We start from the raw sequence: 24193 nt of genomic DNA on the forward strand, positions 1-24193 counted from the left end.
GTTCTCACTCGGAGTGAGCAGGTTGGGTGAAATTAGAAATGAACTCATCAGAGGGAGAGACGAAGTTAGATGTTTTGGGGACAAAATTAGAGAAAGCAAACTTTGATGGCTCGGACACAACCAAAAAAGAGATAGTGAGTATATTGGTAGAAGGATAATGGAGATAGGCTTACATATAAAAGGAAGACATTCTGTTTAAACGTCCTTCATTGATTTGCATTGAGTCAATTACCAATGCGGGTAAACTATTGCAGTAGACACATGTATGCAAGGGCGCTTTGTGGCAGTGAAATCCAAGTACATAAGGGGGTCGATCATGTTGGAGCCCTCTGGAGTCTGCGTCGATGTGCAGTGATCACTAGATGGCGACAACGTTCCGATCATCAGCCCTACTTGCTGTCCATGTAAGATAGGCAGTACAGGGGTTCCGCTCTCTCTGACAATGTCGACATATAAAGTTATGCTGATTTACTACTGTACTTACTATTTTTCACTTGAATCTTTTATATCAATGCCCTATAACGTTTACTTACATTCATATTTACTGGAATTGTGAATGTTCTAAGATAACATGCAGTGGTTGTGATTGGTCGACAACCAGTTTTGGGTGTACCCTGTCTAGTGCCCATAGATAGCTGGGATAGGGTCCAGCACTCCCCCGACGCTTGTGAGGATAAGCCACTCAGAAAATGGATGGATGAACATGGAGTAATTAATGCATGTGCTTCACAGTGTTCACAGAGAAGGCCACATTTGAACCTCAGAACTGTGAGGCATCTGTGCTAACCATTTGTTCACCGCTCGACCAATGAAACAACAGCAAAGCAAACTTTTACAGATAATACAAATTAAGCCTAGGGAACCCATGGGGTCACATATGACCCAGTGTAATTAAGGGCCCACTGTATAAACACAATGCAGTACAGTTACGCTTTTTAACCTTAAAACCCAACATCTCAGATGTGTCCACCTGACTGTGACTGCTGGTGAGGTTCCCCTATCCATGTTTCAGAGGGAGCCCCCTTCCAAAATGGCTTGGTAAATTTGTATTTTTTTCCAAATGTGATGTTTTTGTGTTCCTCTGATGCTTCTTGACTAATTTAGTTAGTACATAAAATGTTAAAAGACAATTTGAATGTCTTGGGTTCTCTCGGGTTAATGTATTACCTATAGGAGGAGACAGAGTGATGATTACTGACGATATTTCCAGATCCTGGAAATACAGTATACTGTATGTGTTAGTCTTTGGGATTTGGAAGCAGGGAAGAAAAAAAAAAAGAAATTAACTTAAACAGCGTACCGCCAGGAAAGTGTCACACTTCAGTTCTGCTCTATGTCAATTATACTAAACCCTCAACCATAAAATAATAATCAAAACTGTTGAGGAGAAAACTTAGACGTCACTTTTGCATTGGACTGAAACAAGAACTTGGTAACTGTGTGTGTGTCTGGTAGTACAACTGCAGAACAAGTAGAGATTTTGGTTTAAAGGGGGTGTTGAAGAAGTGGGCAGGTGGCGCTCACCACAAAAAGTATATATAGACTTCCTGCACCCCCAATTGAGAAGCCACCAAGAAGTGGGATGTGGATTCAAACATAGAAAGGAAAGCAGAGATTCACAATCAAGAACACATCAAACAGACAATTCAATTGCTTGAAATTAACATGACGTGAGGAATCAGCAGAATCATCTTTTTAGTCTGTTGCCACCGATTTTTTTTTTAAATGACGAATCCCAACAGAATAAAGTTAATGTCAGCATCTACAGGGTGTATTTTCCCTTGCATAACTGTAAAAACAATTACTCCCGAATCAGATTTAAAAAAACTAAAGTTGTTTTGATTGAATATTTAGGGGGGAATACACAATATAAATTGATATAGGTATGGATATTTGTATTTGATGAAGATTTCTTCCTCACTGCAAACAATTCTCTGCACACAAAATTGAATGAAGTGTGGCTGCTCAGGTTCAGGTTAATTACTGTACCCTTAAGAAAATACTGATCAGGAGATTTCGTTGAAAAAAGGATTCCACTGAAAGGGGGTGAAATTATAATTAGAAAAATTACGGCCACAATTAAAAGAAAGATAATACAGAGGACTTAATTATTGCAACTGGTGTAAATCTGCACAAAATCGGGTTCCAGTAGATTTTGGTAATTTTGCAGATGCGCACAAGCGTGTGTATTTAAAACAGGGCGATCTATCAGGCTGTCAGTTTGAACACATCGGACATATTTTAATGACAGTCTTGTGTGGAGAAATTTCTGTGGTGAAGAGGACGATGCGTAACCAACTGGAGCATTGCCACTGCTTTTCACTGCTTTGTCGAAATCACGTTAGACCAGCTGGGTCAAGATTTAGGTGTGATCTCAACAGGGATAACTATAGACTGAGTTTCTGCCACCAATTTTTTACTCTGCTGGGATCATGTCAAAGGACACACCCTCACTGTACCTGAATGCCATGCTTGATGTAGTCTGCCAAATTGGCAAGCCCACAACGAGGTTTGAGCTTACACAAAAATCTGGATATCTCAGCAATTGGGCTTCATCTATAAGATATAATGTTATGAGTTTAAGATATATATTTTCAAGAAAATTGTGTATTTTTTTAAATAAAAACATTCCCTTGATCGAACTGGAAATATTATATTCAGAAAAAAAATTCTGAAGGTGAAATACTACAGTGAAGAAAATTGATATTTGAACCTTGCTAAATTGCAAGTTCTCCCACTTGGAAATCATGGGGGGTTCTGAAAATTTCATCGTAGGTGCATGCCCACTGTGAGAGAAATAATCTAAAAAGAAAAATCAAAAAATCACAATGTATGATTTTCTTTTTAACAATGTATGTGATACACCTGCAAATAAGTATTTGAACACCTGTTTAAGTCCACCTCCACTCCATGTATAATTCTGAATCAGATGCGCCTGTGTGAGGTTGTTGGCTGCATAAAGACACCTGTCCACCCCATACAATCAGTAAGATTCAAACTTGTAAAATGGCCAAGACCAAAGAGCTGTCCAAAGACACCAGAGACAAAATTGTACAACTCCACACGGCTGGAAAGGGCTACGGAGAAATTGCTAAGCAGCTTGGTGAAAAAAGGTCCATTGTTGGAGCAATCTTTAGAAAATGGAAAAAGCTAAACATGACGGTCAGTCTCAATCGGAGTGGAGCCCCGTGCAAGATAACACCTCATGGGGTATCAATGATCCTTAGAAAGGTGAGGAGTCAGCCCAGGACTACACGACAGGACTTGGTCAATGACCTGAAAAGAGCTGGGACCACCGTTTCCAAGGTGACCTTTGGGAATACACCAAGACGTCATGGTTTGAAATCATGCATGGCACGGAAGGTTCCCCTGCTTAAACCAGCACATGTCAAGGCCCGTCTTAAGTTTGCCAATGACCATTTGGATGATGCAGAGAAGTCATGGGAAAAAGTTTTGTGGTCAGATGAGACCAAAGTGGAACTTTTTGGTCATAATTCCACTCACCGTGTTTGGAGCAAGACAAATGATGAGTTCCATCCCAAGAACACCATCCCTACTGTGAAGCATGGGGGTGGTAGCATCGTGCTTTGGGGGTGTTTATCTGCACGTGGGACAGAACGACTGCACTGTATTAAGGAGAGGATGACCGCGGCCATGAATTGTGAGATTTTGGGGAACAACCTCTTTCCCTCAGTCAGAGAATTGAATATGGGTGGTGGGTGGGTCTTTCAACATGACAATGATCCAAAGCACACAGCCAGGAAAATCAAGGAGTGGCTCCGTAAGAAGCATATCAAGGTTCTGGCATGGCCTAGCCAGTCTCCAGACCTAAACCTAATAGAAAATCTTTGGACGAAGCTGAAACTCTTGTGTTTCTCAGCGACAGCTAAGAAACCTGCCTGATCTGGAGAACATCTGTATGGAGGAGTGGGCCAAAATCCCTCCTGCAGTGTGTGCAAACCTGGCAAAGAACTACAGGAAACGTTTGACCTCTGTAATTGCAAACAAAGGCTACTCTACCAAAGATTAACATTGGTTTTCTCAGGTGTTCAAAGACTTATTTACAGCTGTATCAAACAAATAAATCGTTAAAAAAAAAATATACATTGTGATTTCTGGTTTTATCTTTTTAGATTATCTCTCTCACAGTGGACATGCACCTACAATGAAAATTTCATACCCCTCCATGATTTCTAAGTGGGAGAACTTGCAATGTAGCAGAGTGTTCAAATACTTATTTTCTTCATTGTACATTATGCCTTCAAAATATCCAAATTTATATCTAAAAATTATCCATAATTTTTCTTGCGATGTTATAGCTTCAATCTTGAGACTATGCCACTTCTTTTGAAAATATACAACATGTTTGTTGTAAGACTGTGACTTTAAATCTTTCTTAATTGTAAATGTTTTTCTGTTTTACTCAGGCACTAATACTCCTTGTGGAAATTTACATTACAAGAAAATGAAAATGTTACATTACTAAAGAAGACATCATACAGGTATAGTAGAACAAATTCTCAGATATTTCCAGATGGAAAACTCGGCAAAATCCTTTTTTTCAAATCCATCAAAAAACAAAACAACAACATTATATATAACCCATCATAATGGCTTATATTTTCCATCCATTCCAATGGTAATTTCATGTATTTTACCAACTACAATTTTTTCATTTTTGGAGGGGGAATCCTTGGCTCTTGGCCAATAATTACATTTTCTGTCCGTTTATGTGTTGAGGAAGTTTATCATTGTTGCGAGCCTTTTGAAAATAGGATAAAGATTAAAAAAAAAGTTCTGGAAGTTTGAAACTGGTTCAACAAGGTAAGAGCTAAAATCTCGAGCCCCAAGGTTTTTCAGATCACTAGTTTTTTTTTTTTTTTTAAACACATTAGTGTTAAAGATTCATACGTTTCTTTATATATTTCACAGGAGAACGATACGTATATTATTGGAATCGTTTATTAAAACCTCTGTCTCAATTTATATTTGAAATGTACAGTACATTCATACCTTTGTATTATCTGACGTGTAACATAACAACATTGTACCTGGCATTTCTCATTTGATATAACAACCTCTTCGTCTTATGATTTTAAAGTCATTTTTTAACCAAATAATATTGTAATTTGAGATCAAATTGATTGCGTTAATTGCGTTTGATCACCACCCACTTTACATGTCATCACGCCGCTTGTCAATCGGACGCCGTCAGCCTCCCCTCCCCTCTCCTCCCCTCTCCTCGGCTTGTCCCCGGGTCCTGCCCACCAGCACGACCCGGGCCGCCGAAGCCAATCGGCGCCTGACTGGGCGTAAAGTAGGCCAAGCCGCTTCCTGGTTCTCGGAGGGCGGAACTGGAGGAGTTTGACTGGGCCAGAGGAGGCAGTCACCGGCGAGGGGGTGGGGTGTTTGACCGGCGGTGCAGAGACGACACCGTGGGACCAACTTGTGACACGAAGTGAAACAGTGGGAGGCTGTGGACTTCACAAGTGGATTACAATTATTTATTCAAGACATCGTAAAAAAATAACTTATAAACAAGGAAAACGCAGTCAGTGTGGGTCCACACGAACCAGGAAGTGAGCGGTGGGAGGCGACGAGTCACAGGACAGGTGACACAGGTGAGCCCTAACATTCAACACTTTGCTTGTGTTCATTCTTGTACCTTCGCCTTGATAAATGTTTATGTCTTGCAAATATGTTCAGTACATATATATACGGTATGTATGGATATGCCCGCGCTGTAACTTCCCTCCCGTTCCTTCTCCTCAGCCTCTGAACGGGGTCAGGGGAAGACTAGCAAACCACGTCACGGGTCCATTTCCTATTCCCTGGTAGAGGTCGTGTGCGCCGTTGCGTGATGCGGGCGTGGGTTTGGATCATACGTGTGTCGGCCAGGTGAGAGGTGGAGAGATAAAGGGAGGGAGCGGGGTCACGGAGTCCATTTGTGTGCTGACTAATTATAGAAGACGTGGGCTGATATCCAAAACCTAACCTGCTCTCACGCACGTCACCTGCCTGTCGTGCACGCAGGGGGGATTTAGCCATATGTCAGTGGGTGGTCTCTTCCCCATCCTCCCCCTCCTCCTCATCATCATCATTCTCTTCATAACCGGGGCACACCCTGTGTTTTGTGCGTGCTTGAAAAGGTGGGGAGGCCTGCTCGCCCCTCTGACAGACCGGCCCAACAAGCTCGACTGGCTTGGGTTTGGTTTCCCCTGCTTTGGACACACACACACACACACTGTTTGCTTCAGTCTAGAGACGCCCATGCAAGTACAGTACCACCTCATATCCACCTCACGTGACTCCTTGTGTCAGCTCAGATCTATCTTTAGATCAATCTAAAATGTTTGTAAACTACAAATCCCAACAAACTGAGAACTTACCAATATAGTGCCCACAGGGAACCCCCCCCAAGAATCACATGAGTAGCCCTTGATATTACCACAGAAATTGAAAGTTGCTCAGTGGGTTTTAAATTGTATTTAATTATGAACAGTGATTTTACCAGGTAGCAAAATATAAAGTCGCAACATGATAAACCTCACAACATTTTTAAACATTCCAAGGATATCAGAATGTGTCATCACTACTGAGCAATTTTTTCATCAATTCTTTAACGATATACAGTATGTGGAGTCTGAAGTAGGCTGCGTTTTCTGTAGCATGCCCTACACCGCCTACTGAAGTAGAACACAATTAAAAATATTCATCTTCCGTTCCGCTTATTCTCACTAGGTTTGTGGGCGTGTTGGAGCCTATCCCAGCCATTAACGGACAAAAGGCGGGGTATACCCTGAACTGGTCGCCAGCCAATCCTAGGGCATATATAAAACAACCAATCGTGCACACTTTCACACCCATGGAGAATTTAGAGACTTCAATTATCCTACACTGGATGTTTTAAGGATCTGTGAAGAAAGCGGAGTACCCGGAAAAAAACCACGCAGGCACGTGGAGAACATAGGAACTCCCCACCGGAGAGGCTGCATTTGAACCACGGTCCTCGTAACTTTGAGGCAGATGTGCTAACCAATTAAAAATATACAGAATATAAAAGCACAGCTTTGAAAGGCCGGTGTTGACCTTACTTACGTTTATCTCTTAAGTTGATACAGGATGTGGTTGACGTACTTTAGTAGAATCACCCCACTTCTCCAATCCCCAAGTTACAGATGTTATCATCTGAGAGTGAGTGCGTTATTTTACGCACTAGTTCTTAGAATTCACAGCCTTCGTAGCCACCTTATTTTCTTTTTATGGTATTTAAAACAAGCTGAAAATGATAAAATTCTCAAGCTAAATTGTATTTATTTCTTCAGATTGTATGCACTCAGCTGAGACGACAACAAAAGGAAGTGAGACGGAAAACAATCCATTCTCTCCGCTGTTTATGGACACCAGGTGGGCGTCATGCTTCTTTTCATGAACACAGACTGCTCATGATTTTTAATTATTTAGTATGAATGCAGGCTGACGTCTTCAGAAACTATGGTATATGAAGGTGGTTTGCATCTTTTAGATGTGGGTTCAGTCTCCAACTCCCTACTCAGCAATGGAATGACAACCACATGTTGACATCGCTTTTCAACATGTACTTTCAAATGAATGCATGTCATAACAATTTGGAGGTTGAAGGGGTGGGGTACATGATTACACCATTCTTATGTAACATATCAACATGTCACGTGATTTAATGGAAATACTAATACATGTCCAAAAGTATAACTGCTACACTTTATGCTGAATTGATCAGCCTGATTGGATGGTCTAAAATTTGGCATTTTTTTACTGATCAGTTTTGATGTCATAATTCGCGGATCCGATTAATGATGTCATAATTCGCGGATCCGATTAATGATGTCATTGATCAGCTCCATCGTGGCTAGGTTATTTTTATAAAGTAGTATTTATATATATTTTTGTCATGTCTTTAGACATAATTCTGTAAATATCTGACTGCTAATAAAGTTACATTAGAGCCTCGGTACTCGACCACAATCTGCTTTAGAAGGCAGTTCGAAAACCGATTTGTTCGAATTCCGAATCATCCGCCACACGCGTTCTGTTATTTCCGGGTTTTTTTCGGCGGTGGGAATTGACAACGAAGCGCGTCGTGGGTCAGCTGGTTTGGCTGCCGCGTTCTGTTATTTTCAGATTTTTTTCGGCGAGTGGGAATTCACAATAGAGCACGGTGTGGGTCAGCTGGTCTGGCCGCGCGCATTCTGTTATTTCCGGGTTTTGTTGGGGTCGTTCGAGTACCGATTTTCATTCGAAAACAGAAGCAAAAAAAAAAAATCTCGAAATTTTCGTTCGGAAACCGATTTGTTCGAGAACGGGGACATTCGAGAACCGAAGCGGGAGTCTCTGCGCAATTACAGAGACAAGGTGGCTGAGAGACAACACGTAATGCGCGGATCATTTTACAGGATAAATGTGCTCTTTCATGATTGCACTGTGTCAGACTACTGCAATAAAATCTCGTTTTCCGATATCACCGTATCGTTTTTTTTTTTATATGATCATTGACCTTTGACGGCTGTATTATAAGAAGAAAATAGGGGAAAAAGCTGTGTTGTGTTCACCGGTGGTCGTTCGTGTGAGGCTTGCTTGAAGTGTGTTCATGTACTTTTAATGCGATACGGCTTGTAAGCCATCAAATCGTAGCGTAGCAAGCTAATGCTAATGCTTGTGGTTATTTGTAAACATGCATTGATCAGAGCAATCTTTTTGGAGCCAAGACACATACTTGCCAACTGAAAAATCTCAAGACACACCAACAAACAAAAATGTTAAAAAAGTAGATCCATTAATTGCTCTGTGAAGTTACTGCCATCTAATAGAAGACCATTATTTTATTCTGTCTGTCTCCATGCCTCATTGGCTTAAATAGATGAACAAAGATACATTATTTATCGTAAGTATATATATTTTGAACAAATAAATACACAAGTATATACAGTAAACAAACGGGTCATTTAAATAGACTCATTACGCCATCTTGTGATGGGATCGATGATTGGTTGTCGTTTTTTTAAACATGCTAATCGGTGAAGAATCCTCATCGTGTAAAGCCTAATTATAACTAAGAAAGGATTTTTACTTGAAGTCTTTTAAGAATGTTAATGAGCAAATTTACCTGCTCAGTTCTTGTGCACTTTAATTTAAAATGTATATATTTAGCAGATATTGTCCTGCATACATTTATGTGTTTTTGTGTGTTTGTCTGTGACCTATTGCCATGCTATTTGACATAAACATTGTGGCTGTTTTTCCCCCCAAATTATTCATACTTTATTGCTTTAAGGACTCGGGGATGTTCATGCAGCAACTTCTTAGTGCATTTTTCTGTACTGCCAATTTAAAATAGTCTTCTGTTTTTGAATGAAGGATGGAAATCAGTTTATTGATTAGTTGAAAAAGTTATTCATACCCTATTGTGTGGCTCCTGACATGTTAGGTCCACTGGGAGAAATTTAGGGGAGAATGTCTTGCCCTGGGACACTTTTACAGTAGATAGTCGGAGCCGGCGTTTGAACTGTGAAGTCTTCAGTTACTGGATGACACTCTCCACCAACTGAGCCACAGCCACCCCTGTGGTCGATTTTAAATTGATTAAGTCGTTTGTTTGTCGATTCATTGTTGCACCTCTATTTCTAATGTTTTGCTGTGCTAATATTTTTTTAAACACGCTGTAGCTAAATATGGTAATCAAAATATGAGAAACAACTCTTGGTATGAGTCATCGCTTTTCTGCACAATTACAATGATATTATATCATATGGTTGAATAAATAGCGTCAAATCAATCAAAACAATTGGAAACATAGCTCTTGTAATGCATCTCATTACAGTGCACTGTCTATACTTAAATGTAATGCCTCGCTAAGCTTCCAGTTTATACGTGAAGCTGCTCATGAGTAAATGTATAAATGGGGACAAGAGGCAAAATTCAGTCCCTTGTTACAGTTTTATGACAGAGATGAGAGTTTTGTTAGCCTTGAAGACATGACCCCCCCCACCCCTCCCACTCATAATATTATACCATTGCCAACCGTCTTGTTTTTTTTTTTTTTCTGTGCTTTGACTCAAAAGATGAGCTGTGAAAAAGAGTGGCTTTCTGCGCCGCCGTTACGCTGACCACACTCAAATGCGTCCATTTAACTGCTGTGGCGATGTAGACTAGGCGGGGCTTCTGCTGCAGGGGCAGGGCTGCCTGAAAAAACAAAACCATGCCGCTGGAGATGGACAAAGTGGTGGAGCACTTGAATATTTCATAGGCAGCCTGGAAGTTAACTCTTGTGTGGTTTGAGGGCAGCCCACGCTCTCAGCTTTTAAAGAGGATCCAGGAATTGATCCAAAAACTACACTTGTACAATTATTAGTATACTTGCTTTAATGATTCAAAAGGCTTTAGTGTCTGTGCCAAACCTGCGCATTTACCTAATATGTGAACACATTAGTATATTTTGGATCTTCATAATTTATTATTTATAATTAATAGATAATGGAGCTTTATTAAATTACATTAAAAATATGAATGAATGTGTTAAAATTAAAAATGTTTTCCATATTGTACAACAGGTTCTGTCTCACCCAAAACTCCATCTCTTGCATCAGATAAAGCCACTTTTCAAGCTGAAATCATAAAAACTCAATTCAATTGAAATGAATTGAAATGATTACATGGATTACAAGAATTACCTTTATTGTCATGAAAATGCATGCGTGCACAGGAAATTTGTTCTTTAGTCATCTCTATTTAACCCTAATGTTGTCAGTTGTTATTTTCATGAAAGTTTTAATTTGCTGGCCCATATTGTTGACTTGTGAATACTCAAAACTCCTCGCAAAAAAAAAACCTTCAGTAGGCATAAACGTGATTATGAAAGTTATTTTTTGTGATTGACTGGGGACCATTCCAGGATGTATTCAGCTGTAGTTATGAAAGGCCACAATGAGGACATCCGATATACAACACTGAATCATCATTCAGATGTTTTTGATATATTTAGGTTCTTTGAGATAATTGTTCAACGGCAAATAGTCCCAAACTAAAAAGGCTTAAAGTGGATCAGTGCCATCTATGGGCGTGGAGGTCTACAGATTTTGGTAGCTCAGCTATGCAGACATTTCTAACAATCATTTAGTCCACAAATTGTTTCAATATTATTTGAAACTAATAGAAAAGTCTCTCTGAATGTTCTGATTTCACATTTCCCTGTCAATGGTGTCCTGAGCAGAATAATGCTTCCAAGAGGAGTTATGCCATAGCATGGCTAAAGTTTCAAATAAACTGATCTCACGCTGCTCTTCTTTAGACAAATTCCACTATGCCTCAGATGCCTCAAGACGTGATTGATTGAAAATCATTTCCACAATTCATTGATTATTTTGCCCATGCATAGCAACAGAAAAAAGAATTGGGCATTTCCTCTACAAAAGAGCTTGTGCATGTGACGTCACAATTTTCATGGCACCATATTGCCGGTCAAACAGAGCTACTTGACATTGTGGGAGACATTGAATCGGAGAATATTTACAATGCCTGAGAACGGTTGTGCTGTAGGTTGTCACAACAGACGAGACAAATATTCAAAGAGATCCTTCTATAGCATACCAGCTGAAAAGACCAGAAAAGATTGATGGATTTCGTGAATTAAACGGAGATGGATGGTGCCCAACCAAATACACACACCTGTGTAGCGATCACTTCATTTCAGGTAGGAATTATTCTTCATATCAAATTACAAAGTATTTATAATGCCAAGTTGACCCATGGGAGAACAATGCGTATTTAAAGAGAAACGTCAGTTGGAGAGAGGTTTAGATGTGTGTGCGTGCGTGTGGCCGCAATACGCTTCTGTCTATGGAGGAGCCGACTCCCCATTTTCCAATCATAGTTAATGAATGCGGTTTGTGTAAAACCAGGGGTCATTTATTTAAATATTGGTATTTGTATTAAAGACCAGCTGAAAAGATCGATGGATTTCGGCAAAGGTTAACGTGTAGCCGAATACACTGCCGCGTTCACGAGCCTTCTCCTCGTTGAGAACAGATCCAGCAACGAAATATTTGTGTGCGTCCAGACTTTTATATGCTTTCAAACTTTTCTGTGTAAATCTCGATGACTTACTCACCAGATCCATGTGTATATCCAGTTGCCCAATACAAGCGGAAGCGAATTAACAGTCCAATTTCTTATCAGCGAAAACATCGACTTCGGCATTAAATATGGGTCCTCTATGCCAGGTGTTTCTTATTTTTCTACGAACCTTCATCTATTGTCATCTTCTAAATGTTTAACGGTATCGGAAAAAAACTCTGGCCATCATTCTACAAGCTGTATTTTTGTTTCGTCTCAACGGACTTAGGATTGAACAATGCTTTGTTTGACCGGCAATATGGCCAGTCACGTGATTTCGGTCAGATAGGTGCACAAACTCTATACTGTACTTCCCAAACATTACAATTCCATTAACATTGCTGTGTGTATGTTTAAATTTCCACTTAGCAAAAGACAGTGACTAACTTTGCATGTGTGAGTGTTTGCCCTCGGACACCATGGTGTAACAAATCCTGTGATCATGGGTCTGCTAGTGACTGGACTGGTGACTACCATGTGTCTGTGGAGTGCTGAAGCAGTGATTTGGGATGCGGGTTATACTAACACGCACATGAACAGTCTTCCAAGAAATGCCGAAATTGTGATTAGTATTGTTTTTTTAATCATCCAGTTTCACTGGATGGTGTGATGTAAGAGAAAGACGGCGATTTTAGCATGCATTCATGCACAATAACTAATAAGTTAATCAAAGAATTATTCTCATCAATTAAAGTCATTTGTTCTTGCCTAGTGATGTGATGGACGATGCATTTCTAACAGGTGCTCATTGATTTGTGTGTGGGTGTGTGTGCGTGTGTGTGTGTGTGTGTGTGTGGGGGGGGGATCAGGAGGGGTGAGGGGTTTTTCAGTCCACTATGCTACAGTTGAGTCTTTCCCCCACTCAATGTGTGTCAATAGAGGAAGTTGTGCGCCTACCATTTCCTCATTTTCAGTCACGGGGCGGTTCGGAGCTACCTCCTCCGCTCTCGACCACCACAGTCCTGTGACTCCTCTGCAGATCGTGATTCAACTCTTCTAGTAAGACAGCCAGCACTTTTGAGCGACGCTTATCATAAGGAGGTGAACTTCAGGGAAAATGAGAAGATAGAAACACCCAAACGCAAGAAGCAAGTCACCCCCACAGTTGAAAGTGACCCCCACCTTATGTCACAAGTCTAAGGGGAACTCCAAAGAGCTGCACTTTGTCCTCTCTCTGAGGAAGAAAAATACCCTTTTGATTGCTTCTTTACATTTAGGTTGTAGGCGTGGGCAATATCAATATTGCAATATGGTCTTCCTGTACATTATTACTGCATGTTATCTTCAAATATACAGTATGTATGTAAAGTAATTGGTACCAGACCCACCCGTGAAAAGTGGAAAAACCACAAAGTAGAGGTAAATGTTTTTTTTTTTGCTTCATAGATCCTTGTCATCTTGCTGGGGATGCAGCATTATACCCTATCAATGTGGCTTCCCGCTACAGTACTGTACTAATATATGCTGGCGTTTTTATTAAATTTTATGTATTTATTTAGTTTACGTCATTGGTCCATGTCATCGTGCCGGGAATGGCGGATTAGTATGTAGCGATCCAACTTTTTTTTTTTTTTTTTTTTGGTAGAATCCGCGATGCACTGAATCCGCGATAGGTTACCCGTGAAGTGGAGAGGGATTACTGTATTGTCATTTTACAATATTACATTTTACTGGGAGTTTGATGTTTCAATGTGATGTGAAACTATAATTCCTCCATGGGCAGTCAACAACATCTAACCGATCAGCAAAATCTCATTTTATTAGGTTGAGTTTAACCTGCCACTCTCTTAATTTTGTTTTGGCAAGCATAAAAAAAAAAAAAAAACAACCAGCAACATACATTGTAATCCTTGAATTATTTCAGGTTTTTGTAGAATTGATTGTTAATTATTCCGTTAAATTTAGATTCACTGTCAAAAGATGTACAGATAGGACGTCAGCAATGGGACTTCGAGGTATTTTGAAGTCATCAACTCCTCTGTTCTACTTTAGCCGGCAATTCCGTTAAAAAAACAAAACAAAGTGGAGGTTTAGGACATTGAAGACATTGACATTGAGACTAAGTCATGTTACTTTGCTGTTTGCGTTTCCAGTAACATCTTTCTGGTCAAAATCAGTGACTTGTTCTTGTAGCCTTCTGTCAGACTAACACAGATTCCTGTTGGTAATGCAATGATAAAAGCTGTGAGGAATAAAAATCGGAGACTTGTATCTGCTTAGTATTTGTCCCTCTATGTATACATCCTGAAGCGTGAGTTGCTGACTAAATGTGATATTTATGAAAAATGAGACTTACATTTCCCTGAAAATTTAAATTAACATTTTCTTCGTGGTGCATTTTATAGTAATATTGTAAGGAAAAGGCACGTTGCCGCAGAGGGTTGTTGAGTCTGCCTCAAAGTCGAAAGTGGTTCTGCGTTCTAATCTCGTCTGTGTTTTCTCCAGCGACTCCGTTGTTTTCCCACATTGGGAAAAACATTTTCAGTTTTAGTTTCATTCGAGAATCTAAATTGTCCATGATGACATTGTCATCATCAGATATTTTGTCAATACTGTATGTGCCCTAAAATTGGCTGGAGGCCAGTCCAGGATATGACCTACCTCTTGCCCCAAGTTAGATGGGAGAGGCTGGAGCTCACCCTTACATAAGATGTTCACCCTGAATAACTGAAATGAATTTAAAAAATAAATTACAGAATAATAATGCTATTGTTGTATAATTCATTCTTTCTTTCCTTCATTCATTTTCTGTACTGCTTATCCTCACTAGGGTCGCAGGCATCCTGAAGCCTATTCCAGTTAACTTTTAGACGAGAAGCGGGGTACACCCTGTACTGATCACCAGCCAATTGCAGGGCATATAGAAACAAACAAGCATTCGCACTCATATTGCTTATGGGCAATTTAGTCTTTAATCAACCTGCCATGCATTTTTTTTGGGATGTGGGAGGAAGCCAGAGTACCCGGAGGAAACACACACAGGCATGGGGAAAACATGCAAACCCCACACATGCAAGGCCGGATTTCAACCAGGCTCCTCAGAACTATGTGAACGTGTTAATCTGTTGTCCACCGTACTGCCTGTTGTATAATTGTTTCCTAATTTATTTTGTATACTCTGTGTACAATGTGCATCTTCTATACATTTTGTACAGTATGTGAATCGATTCCGTGCAGTTATGTTAGTGAAACAGAAATAGCGATACTGAAATACCGATTGACACAAAAACCTCAGTGTTTACATTTTTTTGCTTCATATTTGATGTCGCACAGTGGTGTAACTGTTAGGGCATTCGCCTCACAGTTTTGAGTACTGAGGTTCAAATCCCGGTTCCGCCTTTGTGGAGTTTGCCTGTTATCCTCTAACCTGCGTGGGTTTTCTCCGGGCACTCCAGTTTCCTCCCGCAACCCGAAACATGCATTCATTGTGGACTCGAAGTTGCCCCTAGGTGTGATTGTCTCTATGTGACCTGTGATTGGCCGGCAACCAGTTCAGGGTGTACCCTGCCTCCTGCCTGTTTATAGCTGCGATTGGCTCCAGAAGTCCTGCGACCCTTGTTAGGATAAGCGGCTAAGAAAATGGGTGGATGGTTATCACACAATCACTATTTCATAATAATGTTATCGTTAGTGAAATATCGCAATAATAGCACATTGTGATTGAGATTCACGCTCTCCGTTAGTTAATTCTAACCGGTCGCTACATTTTTCCTCACCACATTAGACAGTAATTTCCATCTTGGGGACACAATTCACGGATTTACAGGAAGAGGATTCTCTTTCCCGACCCTCCCGTCAGTGCCACCATGTGACAAATCTTGAGGAAGGTGTGATATTGTGTCACACATGTTGTATAATCATTTTCTTTTCCAACTTGTGCAGTGCGTGTCTTCATGTATCGTTCCATCACTGCAAATATTTGACTACCTTTGCTGAATACTGGAAAAGGAAACTGATCAGGATGAGTTAACTTTGCAAAGTATGGTTTGTGTGTGTGTGTGTGTGTGTGTGTGTGTGTGCCCGCACGCGCATTTGCAACATGTCCTTCTAAAATTACTCAGCTGACTAGTGAGACCCTCCCTGTGATGTGGCAACCTGTTGTGACATATAACAGCCATGCAGGCTTTTCAATATATTTGTAAAAACGTTCGGTTTCTCTGTTTTGTTGTCGACATTGATAAATATGTGATAAATTGGGGTGCCAGTAGCTAGGTGCGTAGGACCATATTCTGGGCCCTTATACATAAGCCTTTGAAGGGCCTCACCCACAACTCACTTTAAAGGACTAATCCAGATTACCTGTATTTTATTTAAATCACACAAACGTAGCTAATTTTTAATAAAAAAATATTTAAAAAATTCTCAACACAACAGAAATGAAATAAATTGGTGCCAAAGTGCACATATTTTTGTAATCCGAATGCCTCCTCTGTTGTTGATGCTGATCTACAGATTATCTATTGGAATGAATTGAGATTTAATGTTTGAGAAATTAAAGAATTTTATTTTGTAATGGAGGTAGAAGAACAAAAGGTCAAATGAAGTCTTGTGTAAACAGAAGCTGAAGGACCTACAGTATATTTAGTTAAAAAAATCACTTTGGTCTTGAGCTGTTTGTCACATTGAACTTGACCAGAACTCAGAGATCAGTATGATCAGTTGAGGTCTGGTACGCTGCCTCTGGCTCTGTACATGGGATGCTGGCACTCTGTCCCAGTGGAGGAGAGGACATGTTGTTTGTGTCACCTAAAGAAAATAAAATGAGATGTTGTTTTTGTTTTGTTGTCCGATGTATATCATTTTCTAACTTGTCTGATGTAGTTGTACATTTGTTTGCAGTGTCAGATGAAGAAAGACGCAATTATTTGTTATAAGTGCTTGGCTGCAACGCAAGAGGACACACTTTGTTTGTTATACTTGCAGATGTCTGCGCAGTGTTCATTTTTCTGTGTTATAAGCCCATGTGGACCGAGCAGCTTTAATGGTGCATGGCACCAAATAAGTAACTAAACTGAACCAAAACGTAAGTGTGGATATCATGAAGTTCAGTGACTCTATATGATGGCTTGGTCTTTAAGAAAAGAGAGTACTGTACAATGTTGGTAACAATAACAATATGTTGCTGCTGTATTTCAAACAGCACACTTCATGTTTCAGATTCTGAGGTTTATGGTGGAGTTGGAGGGTCAGGTGGAGGTGTATGGCAGGGACGTAGCCAAAAATGGGCCCTAATTTTGACATACCGGTACTGTGTCTCGGCCACTTTTTTTTTCTCACTCGGGTGCTGTTTGGATCCGGTCCTGGAGGCCACATCCGGCTTACCACATCATTTAATGACTCTGGCGAAAGCAAATCATGTGCGTTGACTTCATATGTATTGCCCCCCCCCCAAAAAAAAAAAAAACAGCTTTCAAATTGTTGTTACTGTTAAATGTTTATTAATGTTGAGCTATTGCAAGCATTTGTTTGTTACAAACACCCCTTTTAAAATGAAATTAATTAAACAATTTTTACTCCCATCAGATTTTAAAACTATCTATCCATGAATTTGTTGTGTAAGCACACATTTAAGTGGGTTCACAGTCATAACGGCCCTAACATAACTACGAGGTGACCTGCGACAAAAAATGTTTGTCAACACTGGGTTACATGGAAAAAGTAAAAAATAATGCTAAAAATAGTCTTACAAAATTAAAAAGAAAAACATACATTCTGAAATCATGATTCATTTTGTTGGTTTAAACAGATAATATTTTCACCTCATTTGTCATGGAACTACCACAAAGTTAGGAGAATTAACGATGCTCATATTGCTAATAGTGAAATGAGCCACCAGACCTTTTACTTTTTCGTGTTCAGTTACATTAATAATTCCGTGGTCATCATATACTTCTCCTCTGTCACTGGCACCCATTTGTCGTGGCATGACAGCAATAAAAAACAGACAAAGGCAAAATGCATTTATTTTTTTGATGTCATGCATGATTGTGGTTTAACATCCTGAGAGGTACATTTTTCACAGAAAACTTTTGGGGTGCTGGGTGACAGGATTAAATAAATCTCACCTTCAGGACGAGGTTATTCAGCATTGTGGATTATTGTAAATTGGTGGAAATAATGAATAAAATTCTGTTTCTGCGCCGGCCTGCATTCGTCCACTTGAATCAAGATGTTTTTTTTGTCTACGTACTGGTCAGATCAAAACTAAACAGAGAATTAACATTTTTGTCTTACATCTCAACTGATGTCAGATGTCGAATATAATCCCCCCCTCACTCACTCACTCACTCACTCACTCACTCACTCACTCATTGGGGCCAGAATGTGCTCATTAGATGTTGAAAGCGATTGTGAAACACATCTTTGGTGACATTAATGATGGCGAGGTCTCTTACAGTAAATGTCTGCATACATGGACAGACAGACAGACACACACACACACACACACACACACAACACCTGCAAGAAAGTTTGCCATGCGACGACATGTCTGCGTTGTTGGCGGTTGCTCTCCCTTCTCTTTTTCTGTCGCCCCTCTTCTCTTTCTATCTTCCTCTGGTTTGGCCCTGTAACTCAACTCTTTGCTAGGCGCTCGTTTCACGTCGACAGTACTCCCTAACACAGATTGCCAGAGGCCCCCCTGAATAGATTTTCCTGTCTTAACCTTGTCTCCCCTCTCTCCTCCTCATTATCTCCCCAAGCATCTCAACACCCACTTCTCGCGTCTCCTCCCCCATGAGCATACCACTTTTCATGTGTGATTTCTAAGAACATGTTCATGCATCCCCTCTTATTTCATTCTAAATCTCAGATGCTTTCTTTTTCCAAACACTCTTCCTGTGCTCCCCCCCCCCCTTTTAATTGTGGCAAGTGCGGCAGAAATCTTACACTTGCACACCAAATCCGAGACTCAAACGATGTCGTATACAAAATCTACATTAAAAACTGTGCCTTAAAAAATATCACTTTTGATTGATGCTGTCTGAGAGGTATTTATTAAACCCGTGCATGTGCAGAATGTGTAGTAGAACTTTATTTTACACCACACTTACAGCCATTCCAAGTTTGATCCTCCAATAATGTAAAAATGACACTAAATCGTGTAGTCATTTTTATGTGTAGTGACTCCTCCCATTTTACATACATTGTATTCATTTTGGTTGCACAGTAAAATCAAAGTTCTATTTGTTATATGTCCTTAAAAGCCACTCTGCCAATGGCATTGTTTTTCTGACAGTCACAGATCTAAAGCCAGTCAATCATAACATTAATGGAAGGGGAATTGCATTAAATAATGTTACAGTGCTTTGCAAAAGTCTGAGCCTGCCATTAGATACAGTATATTGTTATAGCAATGTGATCGTGACCATTCTCAGTTTTTTTACAGTTAGTCCGACTACCCCCCCCCACCTACCAACACCACAATGGATTTACAATAAAACTATTAAAATGTGATTCAAGTGTAGATGTTAAGCTTCAATTGAAGAATAAAATGTGGTGGTATTGTTCAGGAATTAAGGACTTTTCATGCTGTAGTACTTCCATTTTCAGAGTGCAAAATTATTTGGACATTGCCAAGACTTACATAACCTTTCTTGCTGATATTTGGATACAAATAATTTGCCGTCAATGACTGCCTGAAGTTTTAATTACATGAACGTTACCAAATTAGTGTCTCTGGAATTCACTTACTGCTTTCTGGCATTTCACATTTTTCTTGTTAAAACATGCTCTATTTGGTTGAGATCAGGTCACAGACTTAACTGTTAAAGAATATTCAATGTCTTTGCTTTTAAGTCCTCAATTATTTCATTTCAGTAATTCAGCAGTCAGTAAGAGGTCAACTTTAATTACAGCTGTATGTCTGGAATAATTTTTTATTTTAGATCCTTTATGGTTGCGTTTGAACCCTAAATTATTAATTAAAACATTTGAATTCAATCAGAACACAACTTTTTATATTTTAAATTTATTTTTTTATGAAAATATTCAAATTATTTGGTGTTTCTTTACCCTACCCTATAAGTTCCCACTCCACACTCGTGGTGGATGTCTGCAATGTTCATGTTATAAGGGACATCAGAATCCAACATACTTGTACATAAGATGTTCACGCCCACAAAAATGAGTGACAGGAAAATATGTATAATGTAAATCTGTATGGCTTCATCCAATAGCGTACGTTTGTGTTGGAATTCGGTCACAGCTGATTGCTGTCATCATTCTTTTTTTCACTGAACCCTGTCTGTATTCGTGATGGCAGTACAATGCAGAACAGAGTGTGTTATTTCGTATTATTCCTGTTTATGCTTGCATTGTTTGGTGACTGGATTTTATGTCAGGCACCTTGTTGGACAGCTAAAGAGTCCGTGAAGAGGGTTTGTTTGTGGGCAAGAATTATTACTATTACAGGCCAACTAAAAAAAAAAAAACATACATACATGATTATTGTTTTCATTTACACAATAAGTATTGTATTGTGAGCTTTTGGGAATAGGAAAGGGGCCGCGCTCTGCCCATTACTAAGTAAAATATCTTATTTCTGTCCCACCATTTCTGCTTCCTGATTTTTGGTAGACCAACCCAGTGAGCCAGCATGGGAATTAAATCGGGGTTTACTAAACATTAGACATCAAATACTGACAATTACAGTAAGACGTTAGAGGAGCTGATCAGCATGAATTAATCATCAGCAATGTGTCATCTCTAGAAGTGGCTTGGGTGAAAAATTGAAAAATTTTATTTTTTATTTATTTTTACAAAGGTTACATACTGCAGGTTTAATGCAAATTCCTTTTAAGGACAGACAAGGGCTGATTGGGCACATTTTGAGTTAATTTAGTCTCAAAAGTAACAAAGTTTAATTTTTTTATGATGTTATTAGGGGCTGACTTAATTGAATTAGGATTTAAAGCGTCCATGGATGAAGTTTTTTTTTTTTTTTTTTTTTTTTTTTTTTGCTTCTTCCTAATGGGATGCAAATGTAAAGTGTAGCGGGAAGAGGAGGAACTTCACCTTTATTTTGTGCAAGTGTGCTTAGCGTGCAAATGTTACACTGAAATTGTCCTAAGAAGGTTCTTGAGAATCAAGTGTGCAAGGTCTCCTCTCCTGTCATCTCCCCTTGCTCCCTCCTCCCCTCCTCTTCCTCCGAGGTGTCCCACTATTTCACTTCTCTCACTAGCCCCAAACAACTCAAGTGTCAAGCGCGTGTGTGAGTTTTGGACGCAGGAGCCAAGCCATGAGAGGAGGGCGAGTGTGTGGAGGACAAACGGTATGAGCTTCTTCTTTTCGCGTTCCATCCACTGGGTCCGAGTTATTGAGTGGTTGTTAACGAAAACACTTGCACACGTGTTCTAATGTGTGTGTGTGTGTATTTGCGTGCAGTTGTCTGTGGAGGAAGGTTTCATTTACTGTACAGTGTGAGCAATCATTTCTCTATTTCAAGTAATACAGTTGTTTGTAACCTTTTTTTTTTTTTTTTAAATCAAAGTTGTAAATCGTCCACAAATGTGAACAATAACTCTCAATGCAGCACAGATGTTAAAAAAAAAAAAAAAAAAGAAATTTTGTTGTATGTGTTTCATCATATTAGCACACCACTTCCCGGTCCATTGACGATTGTAGCAATGTTTTTTCTTATGTATTGAAGAAACGGACATAGAAAATATCACCGAAGTTGTTAAGTAATTTTTTTTTGTGATGGTGTAAAACTACAGGACCAGACAGGACAAAAGGAAAAAAATCAATGCCCATTTTAGTTTGTTCATTGGTATGTGAGAGGGCCACTTCCTGTTTCATGGAAGACTGAATGAGTAAGCATTCCAATTAATTAGGAAAAAAAGTTTTAGCGGGTTACTTCCTGGTTGATGATGTGACATCACACTTTAAGACCATACTGCTTTTTTAAAGTGGTGCACGGAAAATAGTTAAATCTGACTCAAAGAACAAAAGATAAAAAAAAGTTAAGTAACATTTATTCATCCAACTTTATATTAGTTGAAAAACTATTCATGGACAATTGAGGATGATGACAGGTTAAGTCACTGATACTTTACCAGTTTTGATTGTCAATCAAAGAACTGATGACTTTCTTCCAAAAATGATTACTGGTCTTGATTCATGCATGCTCACTACAGAAAGACTTCTAGACTGTGCAATTTAGAACAAAAACTAAAAAGGGAAGTCCAAAGTGAAGAGTTTAACTGAGCAAAATGTGTTAACCAGCGTGTTTATTAGCAGGCTATTTCCTGGTAGATGGAAGATAATGTTAGGCATTAGGACCATAGCAATTTTTAAAAATGTTTTTTTTTCATCTGGGGTGGGTCATTTATCTTCTATCAAACTGGAAAACACAGTTTCGGATAGTTTAGTACATTAGCATGTCACATCTGATTTATGAAAGACGAAGCATTTATGATGCTGGGAAAGGGGAACTGTCGTGAGGTAATGGTTAATAAATAAAAATACATTCCAGAAAATCAAACTACACTGTATTTGTTTGAGTCATGTATGTTAGGAATAGATGGACAAGGACTTTAACATTGTGTTTATCCCTTTTTTGTGAGCCTCCAGCTTTAGATAAGAGCGGGCTCTTCTATTAGCAATCTCTGATGGGGTGGGTGGGGGCAATGTTTGTATTGTGACATGAGGAAAATAACTTTGAACTTTTTTTTAACTTGTATGTTGTCAGTTACTGTACTTTGTACTTAACATAGCATGATATAAGATGTTAGCAATAGACAGGACCTTGTCACTTTCATTATGGGGCACAGAGGAAAGGTTCCATCGTGACACAGTTATCCCAAATAAATTATGTAATCTGTATTTCTATCTTGATGAAGCCACTAGATGGTTTCTTCTTCGGAACATGTGCCGCCCACACCACACGGTTTCTAGGAAATCTGTTGTAACTTTTGTCGTAATATTGCTGACAAACGACACGATTGATGCAAGTAATGGATATAGCAGTACTAATAATTGATATCGTGGTACTGTGTCATCACACACAAACACACACACACACACACACACACACACCACACACACACACACACACACACACACACACAAAGTCATGCACGAGCACATGGGAAAACATGTGACATCAGACTTCATAACAGCATTTCTCCCTCTCGGCCGCACTTTTCTCTGAATAGCATAAAGTCACTTTTTCCCTGCTCACGCTGGAGCCTGATATAATTGAGGTAGACTGGGAAAACTTACTTAACTTTAATGGAAAACAAGAGCCATTAGAACAACACTTGTAGTTCCATACGCATACAGTGTCCGCGCAGTGGGATTTTGTGCTGTATAAACAGACATTGAACTTTTTTTTTTCTATTTTCAAATGCAGAAGTCGTGCACATTTGCTCACTTTCCTGGCAGTTGTCATACTAATGGACAGTCATCAAGTTTTCGTAGAAAAATACTTCTACTGTTAAGTTTCCGTCTTCATTTGCTTGGTGTCCACGCCCGCCGGCTAAAAACAACAATTATGAAATGGTCTACATGCTACGAGAGACGTATAAATCTTCATAGCAAGAGGAAGCGAGTTTTCATAATGAAAGCGGGCAACGAGGAAGGCTCACCCAGGAGCTCAACTATCCCAGATAATGAACAGATGTAATACTGTGTAGTATCAAAAACCAACACAAGTAGTGGGTGGCAGCTTTAGAGTTAACATTTTTTGTATGTGCTCTACATTTGGACAAGAAGGAAACAGTTGACACACCTAAAACCAAACATAATTTACCTGCAAATGCCAAACCCCAATTAACATCAATAAACCGGTTAGGGTTATAATGCATACTTAGGGGCGTATAAACCGCAATGTGTGTACAATAGGTGTACTTTATTTATTTTTTTATTTTTGCAGTGTCAAGATTCTGATACATGTGTATTCACAAAGAGGAAACAGTCCGTGTCTTTTCAAAAACTTGTAATGTCTTATTTTTCCGAGTGTGCTTTAAGGAATATAACGTAAAAGCGAAATAGCCGTGATGCTTCTTGATGCAACTCGCTCGGGACAGGAAATGTGATGCAGGCT

General features: G+C 39.4%; 1 protein-coding gene across 2 annotated transcripts in view; it reads left to right on the plus strand.

Annotated features, from left to right (window-relative positions):
* Positions 1-5263: 5263 nt before the first annotated feature.
* The window catches only part of zbtb7b (zinc finger and BTB domain containing 7B), a 32914-nt gene continuing 13984 nt past the window's right edge, over positions 5264-24193 (plus strand). Inside the window, exons 1-3 of one of the 2 annotated variants that reach the window (XM_061821024.1) lie at positions 5264-5621; positions 5773-5898; positions 7326-7407. The gene's annotated coding sequence lies outside the window, so the exon portion shown is untranslated. The remainder of the gene's footprint in view (positions 5622-5772; positions 5899-7325; positions 7408-24193) is intronic. The other variant, XM_061821023.1, reaches the window with a different exon arrangement.

Source organism: Syngnathoides biaculeatus, chromosome 5, assembly GCF_019802595.1.
Source record: "Syngnathoides biaculeatus isolate LvHL_M chromosome 5, ASM1980259v1, whole genome shotgun sequence".
Classification (NCBI taxonomy): domain Eukaryota; kingdom Metazoa; phylum Chordata; class Actinopteri; order Syngnathiformes; family Syngnathidae; genus Syngnathoides; species Syngnathoides biaculeatus.